We start from the raw sequence: 12174 nt of genomic DNA, 5'->3' as shown, positions 1-12174 counted from the left end.
TGTCTGTGTGTGTGTGTAGAGCGATTCAGACTAAACTACTGGACCGATCTTTATGAAATTTGACATGAGAGTTCCTGGGTATGAAATCCCCATACGTTTTTTTCATTTTTTTGATAAATGTCTTTGATGACGTCATATCCGGCTTTTCGTGAAAGTTGAGGCGGCACTGTCACGCCCTCATTTTTCAACCAAATTGGTTGAAATTTTGGTCAAGTAATCTTCGACGAAGCCCGGACTTCGGTATTGCATTTCAGCTTGGTGGCTTAAAAATTAATTAATGACTTTGGTCATTAAAAATCGGAAAATTGTAAAAAAAAATAAAAATTTATAAAACGATCCAAATTTACGTTTATCTTATTCTCCATCATTTGCTGATTCCAAAAACATATAAATATGTTATATTCGGATTAAAAACAAGCTCTGAAAATTAAATATATAAAAATTATTATCAAAATTAAATTGTCCAAATCAATTTAAAAACCCTTTCATCTTATTCCTTGTCGGTTCCTGATTCCAAAAACATATAGATATGATATGTTTGGATTAAAAACACGCTCAGAAAGTTAAAACAAAGAGAGGTACAGAAAAGCGTGCTATCCTTCTTAGCGCAACTACTACCCCGCTCTTCTTGTCAATTTCACTGCCTTTGCCATGAGCGGTGGACTGACGATGCTACGAGTATACGGTCTTGCTGAAAAATGGCAGCTACTTGACTAAATATTGTATTTTCGCCTTACGCGACTTGTTTCTCTCTGTTTTGTTTTTGTGTTTTGGTTTTGGGGAGTGCTCGAGATTGCCCGTGGAAAATATTTCTAACATGCAATTACGCAAGAAATTCGCTCAATTTTTTGTCCTGCGCGATCCTTCCACTTCTTTCTATCAAAGACCGATTATTTCACTCAGTTTATTTCTTTCTGTGTCAATCAATGATTTTAATTGTTTAAACATTCATTCACTCATGATGTTGATGATGATGATGATGATGATGATGTGTGTGTGTGTGTGTGTGTGTGATGTGCGTGCGCGTGCGTGCGTGTGTGCGTGTGTGTTTGCATGCGCATGCGTGCGTGCGTGCGTGTGTTTGTGACCTTGCGTGTTCATGTACATGTATGTCACTGCCGGCTACGTGTTTCAATGTTTGTCGCTATGGACCTGCAACAATAAGGCCTACTCCCCTTGAGGCCAGCATTATAGCCTACGTGTTGGTCAGTTTGGTCACTTGTAGTCTGTACAAAACATAACCCCCTAACCACCCTGGCAAGGTCCAGCGGCATGTAGGGCCTATGTGTTCTGTGCGGGTAGCGTGCAAATCACTCAGTGATTTCTCCCCGCTCGCCCTTCGTCTGTTTGTACAGCGATCAGCACCGCTAACCCTCGGGGAACCCCCCACCTCTCTACCTTTCCCGAATCCTTCCCCATCCGCTCTCCTCAGTCGACCTTTTAGTTCACTCTAGTATTTTGCCACCATCCTAGCCCTCCACCACCTCCCACCTCCCTTTTCCTTGCTCCCCCATTGAACCTCCTCTGTCCACCAACCCAGTGCTCTTTCCTTCATAAAAAGTACAGCAGTACCTGTAATGCAAGTCTTCCCTGATGCCAGGACACCTTCTAATAACGGACACATTCCTTTGTCCATCAATGCAACACACTTGATCAAAGCAGGCTTTACCTGTCGTGAAAGGACACCTGCAAAGGAAGGACACTTTCAGCTGGTCCTGGGGTTATCACAGGTGCAACAGGGTGGACAAGACTTTCGGGTGGTGATGGATTTGCACAGGTTTGATACCCCGGGTGCAGCCACTTTCCGCGGCTTGACGACAAGTCTGTTCAGTCCACACCGTGACATTTCACTGACTGAAGAGCCCAATGAGCGCTGCTTGTTTAGAGTGTTTCAAATCGGGACGTTACATTGACCGAACTTACTTTTCTTTCATTAACCTGAAACTTGATCTTCTACGAATGATATCATGATCAGTCACAAGTCTAGATTTGCAACACTCTTTCGCCTTCTAAAAAAACCCCTTGCCCGCTGCGTGTTTATTGTGTTCCAAAGTAGGACATAACATGGACTGAATAGGGTATTCCTTTGCCAGTCCACACCATCTATATATATATATACGACTAGTGTCTGTCTGTCTGTCTGTCTGTCTGTTCGCGATGCACGGCCAAAGTTCTCGGTGGATCTTTTTCAAATTTGGACACCGTATTAAGCTACACCCCGGACACAACCTCATCGATGAGATATTTCAACACGTGCTCTCAGCGCGCAGCGCTGTGCGCGCTGAACCGATTTTTTTTTTGTGGTCTGGATCCACTACCAGTAACTCTTCCTTATCTTCTCCAGTTTTTTCAGCCGCGATTATCTCCCTTCCTCCGTGTGGCGTCAATCCATATTCCCGTTACTACGTTACTATTTTTAGAAGGTCACTGCACGTTACTATTTTTAGAAGGTCTCCAGTGTTTTGCGCGTTTATCTCCTTTCCTTCGTGCGCCGGCGAAGCCGGCGTACACCCGGCAAAGCCGGCTCCCAGGCGCAGCCTGGTATTCGGCTCTACTTCTTCCCGGCGAAGCCGGTACCCGGCGAAGCGGGTAATCATCTAGTAACAAAAATAAATCACTGACTGAAGAGTACTGCGTACGCTGCTTGTTTAGAGTGTTTCAAACTCCGACGTAAACGGCCATGACCGAACCTTGTTTTTACTGACTCCGTTGTAAGAAGAGGTGTTTCCAATATGGACATAAACTTAGTTTTCTTTTGTCAGTCATCCCCAAGACATTTCCTTGACTGAAAGAGTGTCTTGTATGCGCTGTGCGTTACATTGTTTCAAATCTGGACTTGTGACTAACTTCATTGCTTGAATATCAAGTATCAGGTTAATGACAAGATCTGAAATACTTCTTTTATGCATTAAATCCAACTTTGTTGGCACAGTGATTCAGTTCTACACATGTTCATCTTATTTCAGCATGATTCATTCGAGGTGAAAATGGAGGAATAGAAAGGTTATTGTAATCAGAAAATGACTCATCATTAACAAATTTACCTCAGAAAAACTGAAAACCAGAAAAACTGAAAATTGAAATAAGCTGGGTTTGTATTCATTATCTCTTTAGGTGATCTTCAGTTACGCATTCATGAAAATTGCATCATGAAAAAGGTATGCATGGATGACCCCGGTGAAGACACAACCGCAGGAATCGCGGCATTAGAAAATAACATATTCTTTCATAATCAACTGATACTATACGTCGTAAGGGGGATGTGTTCCGACTCGGGTCTTTTGTTTAAAACTCTCCACTTTACAAGTGGCGCCGTTCAGTTCTCGTCTTCGCAGTCCCAAGATGGATTCAAACACGGCTTTGTCGATTTAGTCATTAATTAGGGCTGTCGCGAAATAAACCCGACCAGCAAATTGGTCAAACAGCAACAACAACCCTCCCCCCTCCCCTCACCCCTGTGTCTTCACTTCGCTATTTCTCTCTCCAATTATCTCTCTCTCTCCCCACCCCCACCCCACCCCCACCCTGTTCTTCTTGGACGTTTTCGTGATTCACGTTTCATGTCCAGACTAATTCTTGTCCGCAGCTGGACCGTTGACTCGTTGCGTCCCCTGGTGGTACCCCCACTAACGACTTAACGAATTTTACAAGCGCTCGTTTGCATACATTGTTGGAGGCATAGCGCAAGTTGTCGTCAAGGCAGTGTGTTTTCAACTTTTTAATTTTGTAATTTTTTGGAGTGTTAAAATTAGAAACAGTTTGGCCAGTAGCCCAGGTAACAACGTGGAGGGCGTACTGTGCCCGTTCCGAAAATGTCAGTGGCGAAGATTTCTCCGGACAGGCATCACTGTTGTACAGTGGAACCTCCCTCTTAAGACCTCCATTATTCTGAGAAATTGAAGTCTTAAAAAGGAGGGAGTCTTAAATTGGCGGTAAATGTTTAGGGGTTATGAAGAGAAAATTTAAAAAAGCTAGGTCTTGAAAAGGAGGACCTCTGAATGGTTTTGTATGTGTGTGTGTGTGTGTGCCGTGTGTGTGTGTGTGTGCGTGTGTGTGTGTGTGTGTGTGCGTGTGTGTGTGTGTGCGTGTGTGTGTGTGCGTGTGTGAATGTGTGTGTGTGTGTGTGTATGTGTGTGTGTATGTGTGCGAGGGGTGGGGGTGGGTGGGGGGGGGGGAGGGGGTGGGGGGTTGTGTCTTAAAAGGGATGAACGTGGATAACTGACTGGACGAAGCTAACAGCGTCGGATTGGTCTCTCAGGCGGGTGACGTGTTATCCAATACCCCCCCCCCCCCCCTCCGTTTGCGGAAAAAACCCCGTCTCGATGAAGCTGTAATACATTGAATATATTTAAAATCATCTTCCAGCTCCAGCTGTTATGACACCATAAGATCATATTTCGTATGGATGGACAGGAACAGGTATGAATCGGAAAGGAAGGTGGGGGGGGGGGGGGGTGTATTGAAAACTCCTGGAGAAACTTAAAGTAAATTTTTGAAAACATGCAACTCGATGGACACTTCGCCTGCGCATGAAATTATACAAAGTTTGTTTTGCCACTTCCACACCGAGCGCATGCCTTAAACCACTGAACAGAGGCAAAAAAAGTCGCACAAAATTAATATTGCGTAACCTTCACCCCCTCCGCAAAGAATATGTGATTCTGGCTCGGTACCATGCTATGTTGCAAAATGTTCACAGGTAGCTGCACTGCGTCTTCAGATGAGCACTACCTGTACTGTCCTATCAGCGAGTGATTACCCAGCCACAGACGGGCGTCACCCATCCAGAACGGGGCGGCCTGACTGACGCCAGTGAGAGCAATTTGAAATCTTGTCAACGGCGCCTGTTGCCGGGCCAACCAGCAAAACCTGGCAGAGGAATGCCACAGTCCTAAGGTTGATTTTTTCACAGCCCCAAAGCAATGTGCTGGGAGCAGTTAGAGCCATACCCGCGCCCGTCTCAGAAAGAGAGACAGAGTCATTTTTATTAAAGGTACATTACTTCTCGACCAAGCGATCATGTTCACAACCACAACAGCCTCTGTTCAGACTTGTACAAGGGATAAGGGCATTATTCCACTTGGACAATTACCAAAGCAATTATGTAAATCTGAGATTTGGCCAAAATTGTGCATCAGATGAAAACATCTTTCCAACAAACAAAAAAACAATGCCAAAATCAAACCTTAGATAGATTTCCATAAAAAGGGGATTTTTTCAAAGCTTTTTAAAAAAACACCTGAATACACTTTGCAGATTGACATAGATTGTCACTAACAAATGAATTCAGCACACACTGAAATGCTTCTCCGGTACGCAGAATACTCTTAGACTGTTGATTGTGTGTATGTGTCCACGTGAAAGTATGCTCATATCCCATGCACAGTCCTGGATTTGTCATTGAGTGGTGGTGGACATGATCGCGTACATGAGAAGGACGATGCCTTTAATTAAACTTCTCCCCGTTCTCTCTTTCCACGCTTTGAAAAGAGACTCGGAGTCTTCTTTGTAGCGGTCGTTCTACACAGTGGTGATTCCGCGAGAGCCCTTTCTTCACCCTCTCCCCGATCGGCCCAATACAGGTCGCCCCGCTTATTATGAGTAAATATTATCTATTGACATTTTCCACCAGCTGAACTCAAACAAACAGTGCTATCCATCATTCCTAATTGAAGTTTCCCTTGTAACTCTTTCTAAAGGCTTTCCACGGCGACGAGAAAAGAAGCGACCCCGATTCTTAGGGACGGGGTGCGAATCGAAGAATGCCGATGGATTCGCTTTTCGGCTGTATGGGTATTGGTCCCCGCGCGGTGCGTCAGTCTGTGGCGAATGCTTTTCTCACTTCACGAGTTCAAAAGAAACGGAATAGAACGGCGCACAAAGGCTATTTGCAGTCACGCTTGGGAGAATCCGCTTAAAAGTTGGAAAACCGTTTGAATCTGAAACGGTTCTATATGGCATTTCATTACCCTCGCTTTTCGGCTTTTTAAAGACCTGTTCTTGGGGACCAAGTCTTCCGCCGCCACCGCCGAAAAGCTTTGCTCGTTCTTTTCTGGGGAGCCTATAGGAATCGAAGGGCAATAATGTTTCTTCTCTTTGCGCGCTCACGCTTTGCGGAGGCGTTGTTTTGACACCTGGACGGATCGCTTGACAAGAGGCCCGGTCACAAAGTCAGCTTTTTATGGCTAATTGTGATTTTCTTCCATGAAATGCCAGGAAGAAGGGCGAAGAAAAGAGGCCCATTTCACGAGGTGTTGATATTCATTTATAAAAGTGTTTCCCATTAAGCACGTGCAGGCTCATCGTTCGTGAGATATCTTTTCCGGAGTTATTACGGATATTGCAGTCGTGGGATTGACGCTTGCATGTCAAAAGTGGCAGAGGAATGGGAACGGGAGTGCTAATTTGATAGATCTTGACCATCAGAGGACATAGAGGCACTTTTTGTGGCATGAGAATTGAAAAAGAAGCGTTCATTTTATAGATCTTGTCCAGTGATTGTGGACATAGAAGCACTTTTAACCCTTGACAAACACCTTGAATATTCACACTAAATGAATATGATTATTAATTTGGTATGAAGCTTACATGTTAAATGTGGCATTGGAATTGGAAAAGAAGCGTTCATTTGATAATTCTTGACCATTTAGAAGTCCAGTAATAGAGGGCACAGAGGCACTTTTAACCCTGGACAAACAACTTGAATATTCACACTACATCGATACGTATTACATAAGTATGAAGCTTAAATGTCAAAAGTGGCATGGAAATTGGAAAAAGAAACGTTCATTTTATAGATCGTGACAATTTAGAAGTCCAGCGTTAGAGGACACAGAGGCACTTTTAACTCTTGAAAAACAACTTACATATTCACACTAAATAAATATATTTATTAAATAAGTATGAATTTTACATGTCAAAAGTGACAAGGGCAATGTAAAAAAGACACTTCTTGAAAAAAAGACCACTAATTTGATAGATCTTGACCATTTTCAAATCCAGTGTTCGGAGAGGGGAGGCACCTTCAACCCTATCCAACCAAGTATACATACACAGTAACTATATACACACACAAAAAAAGCATGTCAAAAGTGGCAAGGACACAGAACATAGCAGCGCTAATTTGATTGATGTTGACCACAGCAGTCCGGTGTTATAGAAGATAAGAGGCATCTTCACACCTGGACAAATGTAGATACACACTAATAATTATATTTGCTAAATAGTAAATATGAAACTCACGCATAAAAATAAGGCAGGGGCATAGAACAAGTAATGCTAATTTGACATGCCTTCACCCTAGAAGTCCAGTCTTAGAAAAGACGGAGGCCTCTTCAGCCCTAGACAAATAAAGGCCTCTTCAGCCCTAGACAAATAAGTATACACGGTAAACAAATACATTACTGAGTTTAAAGGCACACTCCTTCTCAGATCTAGCCAGGCTAATACATGGGATAAGACCATCCCTCCACTTGGTCACATGCCAAGAATCAACGGGGAGTCTTTGTGCAGCCTGGACATTTTAAAAATTAATTTATCTGTTAAAAGCCATTGAATTCATACAGAATTTACTAATCCTCACAGGGAGCAGTCAGGGTGTTGATTTCTGGTTTGTTTGTTTGTTTGTTTGTTTAACGCCCAGCCGACCACGAAGGGCCATATCAGGGCGGTGCTGCTTTGACATATAACGTGCGCCACAAACAAGACAGAAGAAGTCGCAGCACAGGCTTCATGTCTCACCCAGTCACATTATTCTGACACCGGACCAACCAGTCCTAGCACTAACCCCATAATGCCAGACGCCAGGCGGAGCAGCCACTAGATTGCCAATTTTAAAGTCTTAGGTATGACCCGGCCGGGGTTCGAACCCACGACCTCCCGATCACGGGGCGAACGCCTTACCACTAGGCCAACCGTGCCGGTTTGATTTCTGGTATGTGTCCAAATTGAGGGATGGTCTTATCCAATGTAAAAGCCTGACCCGATCTGATATGGTGGGCCGAACTGTTTTCACGGAAAGGAGTGTGCCTCTACCCCCAGCAGGTTAGGGGGAAGAATTTACCCGATGCTCCCCAGCATGTCGTAAGAGGCGACTAACGGATTCTGTTTCTCCTTTTACCCTTGTTAAGTGTTTCTTGTATAGAATATAATCAATGTTTGTAAAGATTTTAGTCAAGCAGTATGTAAGAATAGTTAAGTCCTTTGTACTGGAAACTTGCATTCTCCCAGTAAGGTAATATATTGTACTACGTTGCAAGCCCCTGGAGCAATTTTTTTTATTAGTGCTTTTGTGAACAAGAAACAATTCACAAGTGGCTCTATCCCATCTCCCCTCCTTTCCCCGTCGCGATATAACCTTCGTGGTTGAAAACGACGTTAAACTCCAAATAAAGAAAAAGTGTGCCTCTAAAGGCGGTGAATGATCAGAAGCAGGCATTCGGACCTTACATCTTTTTCGTCCTCATACATTTTGACGAGTTGACAAGGTTCGACCATGTAATTTAATGCGTTCTTTGCACCCGAAGTTAGCGCTATAATTACTTGTCTTGAATAAGAAGCTGAACAAGTGTGCTTACACGCACGTTCTGGTCATTGGGAGGTCAAGATTTAGGGTCGCCAGTGTAATTAATTTCAAGGTTCTTTTTAACATTTTTGATTTGGAGCGTTAGCGGTCAATCATCCACACTCTAACAACACTTGTCAAGTTCAAATATTTTAAAATTGTCACAACCACACGAATTCGGATTAGACGACAGAACCGAACCCACGAAAAACGACAACCCTGGATTACAACAGTGATGATAATGACTGTACAGTGTAGCAAAGATATTTCTACTGCTACTGACTCTATGTCTATGAGTGAAGTACCAGAATTCGCATCCTGTCGCTAGAAGACGTGGGTGCGATACATAGCCCTGTACATACCGGGGAGGCGAGGGGCCGGACACCTGCGTGCAAGACACGGACGCACGTGCAGAGCCAACGAATGTCCCTAATTAATGCTCGCACCGCGCTGTAAACAAACAACACACATGCAGCGGTGCTTCAACCTTCAAGCAAAAACTCTGCCAGTGTGTGTGTGAGAAACAGCCCATAGTTTTAAAGGGACCTTTTCACTAAGCAACAGAGACGTGTGTGTTTGTGTGTTTGTGTGTGTGTGTGATAGAGAGAGACAGAGGTTGAGAGACAGAGACAGAGAGATAAACTTCGGCTTGAAAGGACATTGCACGTGCAAAGCGAAAGAGTGTTCTTAATTAATGCCGTAAAACAACAACACACATGCAGTACAGCTCCCATCCTTCAAGCCAAAGCGTGTGTGTATGCGCGCGCGTGTGTGTGTGTGTGTTTGTGCGCGCGTGTGTGTGTGTGTATTATGTGTGTGCGTGCGTGCGTGTGTGCGTGCGTGCGTGCGTGTGTGTGTGCGTGGGCGCACGCACGTGCAAACTCCCTCAAGACAAATGACGATGACTACAGCCAACAGCAAAGTAACGAAGCTGAGAGCTAATGGAGATGAGAAAGTGCCAACTCGTCACCGCAGTGTGCCAAGCCAATTTTCACACAATCTTCAAGAAAAAAAAGGTGCACATGTAGGTGTCTTCACTAGTCTGCCTTTGATGATTTAGACTGGTTTTCCATCAAGTCGTGTCTTTCGTCACACCTGCACATACCCTCAGGTGCAAAACAAGAAGTCTACGTGCTATTTACGTGCATTATGCACCGGACGGACGAACGAATAATAAAGGTAAGCAAAAAGAAGAAGCAAACAACAAGAAAGAAAAGAAGAAGAAGAAAGTATCAAAAAAGGTATATTTAAACTGAGAAGCGAAATCACACTGGTTGCTGTTATTTATCCTGGATTTTAAAACTGTGGAGAAGGATTAGCACCTGGACTGACAAGCACCAACGCCTTGTATTGCGCAGGTTGAAGATATCATGCCATTCTTTCGATGACAGTCAACAAAATACTTCTTTGAGATCCTAATTCAAGTTCAATTTTAATGCACAGTTCTTCCATTAAAAACAGACGGTCCGGCTCACCATCACAGATCTGGTCTTCAGCTCTTTCATGGAATAAGAACATCCATCCGCTTGAAAAAAAATTCATCATCCCGAGTGCTTCCTTTGCATAGGGATACTTTCTTGATAATTACATTCACAGATTAGTTAGTGTTCGTTAAGAAATGAATTTATATAAAAAAAAAGATTTTCACTGTAAGCACCCAGGTTGTTGATTTTTGGTATGTTTCCAAGTGGATCTTATGTAAAGGTAAGGCCAGACCTTTGCTTGTAAGTCGAAGTGTTTACACGGGAAAGAATGTGCCTTGACAACATTCACACGAAACCCAACGGCAGCAAAGCAAATTTTATTACGCTTTCTGTCACATTGATAAACTCTTCTCATTGCTTTTCCGAACTCCAACGACGAAATAATGTTCAAATAATCAACAAATAGCCTACAATTGCCCAGAGCTACGAACTTGAATCATTAAACATTTCTTACTGGTGTTCAACCTGGAATGCATACGATCTGCAATAACCCTTGATCTTCTTCTTCTTCTTCGTTCATGGGCTTAGACTCCCACGTACACTCGTGTTTTTGCACGAGTGGAATTTTACGTGTATGACCGTTTTTACCATTTAGGCAGCCATACGCCGCTTTCGGAGGAAGCATGCTGGGTATTTTCGTGTTTCTATAACCCACCGAACTCTGACATGGATTACAGGATCTTTTCCGTGCGCACTTGGTCTTGTGCTTGCGTGTACACACGAAGGGGGATAAGCCACTAGCAGATCTGCACATAAGTTGACCTGGGAGATCGAAAAAATCTCCACACTTAACCCACCAGGCGACAGCGGCCGGGATTCGAACCCTCGACCTTCCGATTAAGAGGCCGACGTCTTACCACCCCGCCACAGCGCCCGTCTATAACCCTTGATAAGAAAACATATGCCAAAATGTGAAGACATTCAGTTTTCCACAACAATTACTGAAGTCGGTACTGAAAGAAAAACAATTCCAACTACCTCGGCGACAGAAGCAACACACATACAAAAACAAAGCAAATTCCCGGCTAAGTTTGAAAAAAGAAAAAAAAGAAGAGAGAACACAACAACAAAGCACAGACAGGTGTCGACAAAACTCTTTCTCTATACTTTGCCCGGTCCAAAACAGAAGGCGATAAGTTTCTGAGCCCTACAAAAGCCCCAAAGCAGCGCGCTGACATGGCGGCCATGTTTATGTGGCCCGGGTCTTCATTCGATATCGTCTGCTCACCAGAACCGCGGATACGTTTTAAACGCCTTCTTACTGCGTTCACTTTGCATGCATCCCGTTTAAAAATCCGTCAAAGGTGTCCAGTTTTATCCTGTAACATCAACGGGCAGCATTTCGACGTTTCGCAGCCAAAAGGTGGATTGGCTATGGATTTCAGCCATCTACTGGGATCGGGTTTGGAGTTAGCGAAAACATGCAAATGTGGTGGTAACTCGTGCTTATGTGTGATTACTCGTTGTTTGTACGATGAAGGTTCATTTTAGCGTCTTTCTCAGGTTTTGTTTATTGCGATGCTGGCCTGTTTTCACGTTGCAACCGGTAACGATTGGATACATGTACACGGACTTAGAAATAAATATGGCGAGGCACAAGGTGAATAGACTTAGAAACGAAAATGCCTGAGTATCATGTGCATAGACTTAAAAATAACAAGTCGCGTAAGGCGAAAATACAATATTTAGTCAAGTAGCTGTCGAACTCACAGAATGAAACTCATGAACGCAATGCCATTTTACTCGTAGCATCGTCAGGCCACCGCTCATGGCAAAGGCAGTGAAATTGACAAGAAGAGCGGGGTAGTAGTTGCGCTAAGAAGGATAGCACGCTTTTCTGTACCTCTCTTTGTTTTAACTTTCTGAGCGTGTTTTTAATCCAAACATATCATATCTATATGTTTTTGGAATCAGGAACCGACAAGGAATAAGATGAAAGTGTTTTTTAATTGATTTGGACAATTTAATTTTGATAATAATTTTTATATATTTAATTTTCAGAGCTTGTTTTTAATCCGAATATAACATATTTATATGTTTTTGGAATCAGCAAATGATGGAGAATAAGATGAACGTAAATTTGGATCGTTTTATAAATTTTTATTTTTTTTTACAATTTTCCGATTT

The sequence above is a fragment of the Littorina saxatilis genome, linkage group LG4, assembly GCF_037325665.1.
Source record: "Littorina saxatilis isolate snail1 linkage group LG4, US_GU_Lsax_2.0, whole genome shotgun sequence".
NCBI classification, from domain to species: Eukaryota; Metazoa; Mollusca; class Gastropoda; order Littorinimorpha; family Littorinidae; genus Littorina; species Littorina saxatilis.
Note: the sequence above shows the minus strand (reverse complement) of the source record.